The sequence below is a fragment of the Lactuca sativa genome, chromosome 5 (assembly GCF_002870075.4).
Source record: "Lactuca sativa cultivar Salinas chromosome 5, Lsat_Salinas_v11, whole genome shotgun sequence".
NCBI classification, from domain to species: Eukaryota; Viridiplantae; Streptophyta; class Magnoliopsida; order Asterales; family Asteraceae; genus Lactuca; species Lactuca sativa.
The window spans coordinates 282,132,698-282,138,717 of NC_056627.2; the positions used below are offsets into that span (position 1 = coordinate 282,132,698).

Genomic DNA, 6,020 nt, shown 5'->3' on the forward strand with positions numbered 1-6,020 from the left:
TTGTGACTTTGAAGTTACAAGTGATTGGTTTATGTAATCAAGGTGATTGGTTTATGTAATCACTCCAAAACCATTTGTTTTCTCTGAGGAGGCGATGTGGGATAAGCTCCCCAATAAATCCAAACCTTTCTTCCTCTCTCTTTGTCTTTTTCTTTTCCACTCTACTACTTTGATTTAATTGTTTTGTAATTTTTTTTTTTGGATTTTAAGAAGTGATTACAAGATACTAAATAATTCAAACAAAATATACAATTTTAAAATATTCCATGTAGGCATAAAGTATGATTATTTAGGGAAGTAATGGTTAAAATTACTAAATGGCAAATGGAAGACAATATTCTTATAAAATTATAGTGAAATTCTTTTTAATATTACACCTAGTGACTGGTAAATTTGTATTTTTGTTTTATTTTTACTCATAATAGTGTGAAATATTTTATTTGATTATAAATAACGTGAATTGGTGTGTATTAGCTCAAATATCTAAAACTTTTATAAATCAATATCATTAGTGCCAAAACACATCCAAACATCTCATGAGTTTTACTTTTTACTTCTAATAAACAAACAAAAGTCGTGACTCGCTTATAGCTTTTACATATATGCAATCAACAACAAGAATGAATATGTTTTTTTTTGAAAAATCTGTAATTGCCACCTTAATAATGAGTGCAGCTTTAGATGTTGCATTTGATCCCAAATTGCCTCCAAGTTTCTAAATTTGTTGCAGTGATTCCTATAAATGAATAGTTTCTCTTTCCAAAATTTGTTGCCATGATTCCTATACATAAAGAGTTTCTTTTTTCACCTTTTTTCCATGTTGGAGGCTTTGATCGAGTTACAAACAAAACACCAAGCCGAATTTAGATGCTGATAAAGAACAGTCCATGAATCTAAATGTCCAGCCCACAGTTGATCAGCCCAAGCCCACTGCGTGGATGGTTTACCACTGGAGAAATAAGGTGAAGGGACATTGAGTTTGTTATTGTGCACTTGGGGATAATATTTTATATAGGCTGATGTCGGAGTGTGTGGGGATCATTCTGGAACATTTTTCATTCTCAGAATTGTTAGCTTGGGCAGGAAGGCATCAATCGTTTGAGTCTTCTCTCATTTGTTTATTCTAGTTAATGAATAAACTCCATCAGATGAACCTCCCCTCCATGTTTTGTCACACAAGTTTACAGCATTTGAAAAAATTAATTAAGGTGTCTATATGGTAAAATAAGGTGTCTTTTTAGCTAACCTCTTATGTAAATTGCGAAAGTTTGATGATCATTTCCGATCCATAGTGACCTAATTTATAAAAAAAACTAGTTGTTTTTCAGTTCCAGATACACTAATAAATAAATCATGTTCCGTTAAGGCCTATATAGCTCGTTAGAGTTTCAAGATCCATTTTCTTATAAGACACTAGTTTATAATCCGTGGGAGCCATGGTTAAAAAATGAAAATGATATATTAATCAGAAAATTAAGAAAAATAAAATTTTAAAATAAACATATATATTATAAAAAAAATAAGGAATTATATAAGAAAAATTAACAAAGTCTTATTAACAATAATAATAAAACATGTTATGTTTATGAGAACTAATATTTTACAAATAATTTCTAAATTTCTAAAACTTCTTTATAAACAAAATCTGTATACATTTTTTTGTATAAATGGTAATGTTTTGATTCATTCCATTGTCCATTTCATTCCTTTATGTATTTATATTATAAATAGAAAATGGAAAATTAAGCAAAACAATTTGTAGTGTAATTAGGATTGTAAAAAACTTGAAGATGAATCATATAGTTTTTGTAAATTAGTTTTTATAATATTAATCTGGGTTAACTAACTAAAAGTTATAAACATATCTATGATTCAAGCTAAAAAAAATAATTTGAAGATAAAAAAAGTAATTATACAGTTCCAAAAACCTATTAGGAAAAAAATTAAAAACAAAATACAAAGATTGTATTATTTAAAAGTAAAGGGGCTATATTATAACTTTAAATTAGGCATGAATAAGTGGGGTTATACCAGGATTAGGGATGAGCTTTAGAACCGGACCGGTTCGGAACCAGAACTGATTTTCTTATATTATAAGAACCGGGAACCGTACCGCCGGATCTAGCGCCGGTTCCGGTTCCGGTCCCGGTTTTTCGGTTATTTTTCAAATTAGAACCAGTTGAAATATTATAGATAATATGCTATCTTCCGGAGCTTGTAAATGATTCAATACTTAACAAAATTAAGACTTTTTACATTCTAAATTAAAGTACAAACACTAAATTACACGATGAAAAAAGAATCAAATAATTCCGACTTCATATGAGTGAGTTATGCTCATTTTAAAAGCCGGACAGATTCCAAAAAAATGCTGAAACAGAAAATACGTAGCATTGATATGATGTCTTCCGGGGTCTATAATTGATTCAATATCTAACCAAATTAAGTGTTTTTATAGTCTAAAATGAACTACAAACACCAAATTACATGCTAGAAAAAAAATTAAGTAATTACAACGTCATATGAATGAGTTATGCTCATTTAAAAAAATGGGATATATTCAAAAAAACAAAAAAAAAAATTGAAATAGAAAAAACACATCGTCGATATTCTTTCTTTCGGGGCATGTATCCGATTCAATATCTAACAAAAACATATGTTTGTATAATCAAAAATGAATTACAAACTCCAAATTACATGTTGGAAGAAAATCAAATAATTTCGACTTCATATGAGTGAGTTCATTTTAAAAAACGGGAAAAATGTTAAACCAGTTCCGGTTTTTAGAACCGGGACCGGTTTTCATAAAAATGAAGAACTTGTAACCGACCTTATTACCAATTCCGGTTTCGGTTCCGGTCCGGTTCCGGTTCCGTCGGTTCTAATGCTCATCCCTAACCAGGATTGTTCATATGATTTCTTAAAAGATAAAATGAAAAATAACACCAAAAAGATCGAACTCCTTGAAAATGTTCGAAAGAAAAATCGGTGCACAGCAAGAGGTGCGATTTGATGTGATTTCCAATTGAAAATGAAAGGAGGAACTTTGGAGATATATTCAACTATGAAGATCGTATGAAGCTGCGATTTTAACAGGTAACAAATTAGCTTTATATTTTTGGAGAAGACGGAAATGGTTTGGGGTTGAAGAGTTAATATGTTAGTATTAACCTTTTATTGTGGTGCAAAATTACATCCCAAATTTATCTCTTATATCTTCTAAAATTTTATAATTCCTGGTATCTAATTTTATTTTGAGATTTCAAAGTTTCCGCTTGGTTCGAGTACATTAAACTTTTCTTATTTTCTCCTCTGTTAAGATTATGTTTCCTTACGTTTTAAGTTTCGTATTTCGGTTCAAATAGATCCTACTTTGTCAAGCTATGATGAATTTCGTGTCTTTGATTATTATTATTTAGTGGGTTTTGTGGGATTTTGTGTTTTCTTGACTAAATTTACACAAAAGAATGCTGTACTTATTTAGTTTTAGATAATACTTTATAATAAATTATAGAAAATTTTCTTTGTCCTTTGAAGAACAAAGTTTTATATAAATCCTCATACCTTTGAATCCTATTTTACCCTCATGTTTTTGAATTCATGAAAAAATTGATTTTAAAATGAAAGGCCATTGCAATGGCTACCATCAGTTGGTGCCAAATGTGAGTTTGGATGAAAATCAACTGGGAACCAAAATAAACTATATAACTTATTTTCCAAGAACAACTCAAACAGAAAGTGATTTTTGTTATTAGAAAAAAAAAATCAAATTATATTGGAAAAAAATAAAAAGGGTAAAATGGTCATTTAGTCAAGAAACACATGTGATGAATACTTAAAAAAAAAGTTAGTGAGACAAATCCATGATTATTGATTCAAAAAATAAAAAAGGAGGATGGAAACTCATGAATTTAGTCTACTGACAACAACATAGTTTCATATATTTCTTATTTGAACATTATACTTTTAGAATTCTACAAAACTACATTGTTGTTATCAACATATAAAAAGTAATCAACATAAGAAAATAATAAGAAATAATAGGTTCATTTGTTGTTTTTCAATGTGATTTCGTGTGATAGAATATGAGAAAGCAAACCGAAATTGGAAGATTATTATAAGGACTAATGTGTCATTGTTTTCTATTGTCTTCGTGTTTCCAGCGGTGGTAGATTTGAAGATGTGAAGAAACAAACAGTAACAAACAGGAAACAGGAAGAAACAGATGGAATACTTGTTGTGTTGAACTTGTTTAGTAGCAGAATATGGAATAGAATTAGGAATAAGACAAATGACAAACTGTGAAGGCTTTCTTATCGTATGAAGGTATATATTTGTATACTTTTCATTTGCCAATCGTCCAGAAAATTATTAAATCAGGAGATATTAGCGTTAACCGATAATTAAGGTTTTGATACCTGATTTTTAGTTGGATAAATTTATTGTATTCCTTATTTACAGATGATGTTATTGAAATTTAAAATTTAAAAACCAGATTTTATGGATTACAGACTATTAATTTAAGTAAAATGTGCAAATTTTTAGGATTTGAAATCGATGAGTTTGGTAAATTGGTAATTAGTATTTGGTAATTTTGGTTATGAAATTAATATTGGAAAAGCAAAACAATGACATGTGGCGTAATATTGAGTTAACTGTTTGACACATGACAAAAGCATGTTAACACTATTTATTTATTAGATAGGAAGATTTTTGATTATTTTCGATGTTAAAAAGAACCAACTTATGCAAAATATATGTTAGATATACTGAAAATTTTGAACTAATAACATTGGTTGGAGCCCTTTAATCAAAAGGGACTCTCCAAAAATAAGCGTATGCCACTATAAATGGCGAACACACGGTATTCTTTAGTAAAAGGCGAAAGAATAGTTCGCTTTGTGCTCACCACATGGTTGCGTGCCTTTCAGCTTACAAGTTGATTGGTTTATATAAGCACTCCAAAGTTATTTGTTTTCTCTAAGGATGCGATGTGGGATAAAGTGGTGAACTCCCTCACAAACTAATTCAAACCCTTCTCCCCCTCTTCGTCTCTTCTTTTCCCTTCTATCACTTTCATTTAAGTTTTTTGTATTCTTTTCGATTTTAAAAAGTGATATACAATTTTAAAACACTCAATCTAGGCATAAGTTATAGTGATTATATTTAGATTTAAGCGAACTAATGGTTAAAATTACTAAAGGGCAAATGGAAGACAATCTCCCTATTCTAATAAAAGAATAAGTTGATTTTTCTTTTGTCACGTGTCATTCTATCATGCCTATTAATTAATGTCATGTCACTTAGACCATCTCCAAACCACTCTCATTTTTTCACAAAACAATGGAATAAAAATGAGGTAAATAGTGTTTCATCTCCAACCCTATTCTATTTTTATCCCATTTTTACCCCAAAAAATATATTCTGTTCTTCTAACTTATATAAATTGTCAAACATACATTTTTTATTAACTTTGTTTTAACAAATATATAATCTATATTTTTTTCATTACAATAATATTAAATAAATAAGATTATATTTATAACACTTAACTATAAGCTTTTGTAAAATAGTTATCGTGTTTTAAAAATTCATTGTGTATTTAAATTTTAATACGAATTTGATAAAAAAAAAAAACAAACTTTATATTTATAAATAATTAATATAATTTGATATATAACACAATATTATAAGTATTAAATATTACATTTAAATCATAATTAGTAGATGAAAATAAACTAGAAGTGTATAAATATAAAAAACAGGGACTAAAATCGACAACTCAAAGTTCATCTCATTTTGGGGGAAATGAATAGTATAACATCAAATAGTATAACACCAAATATGGTGTTATACTTTTCATTTTCCTAAAATAGAGGAATAAATGGGGTAGGGTTGGAGATGAATAGGGGAAGAAAATAAAGGAAACAATGAAAAATAGGAGTGGGTTGGAGATGCTCTTATGAACCTATTATTCTCCATTTCAAATTTTACATTTTTCACCTTATTTACATTAAATT

The 6,020-nt window shown here is 28.7% G+C and overlaps 1 non-coding gene across 1 annotated transcript; it reads right to left on the reverse strand.

The window, feature by feature from the left end:
* Nucleotides 1–4,800: 4,800 nt before the first annotated feature.
* LOC111910415 (U5 spliceosomal RNA) lies at nucleotides 4,801–4,918 on the reverse strand. Its single transcript, XR_002856525.1, has one exon. It is a non-coding gene; the product is annotated as a U5 spliceosomal RNA (small nuclear RNA).
* Nucleotides 4,919–6,020: the final 1,102 nt, after the last annotated feature.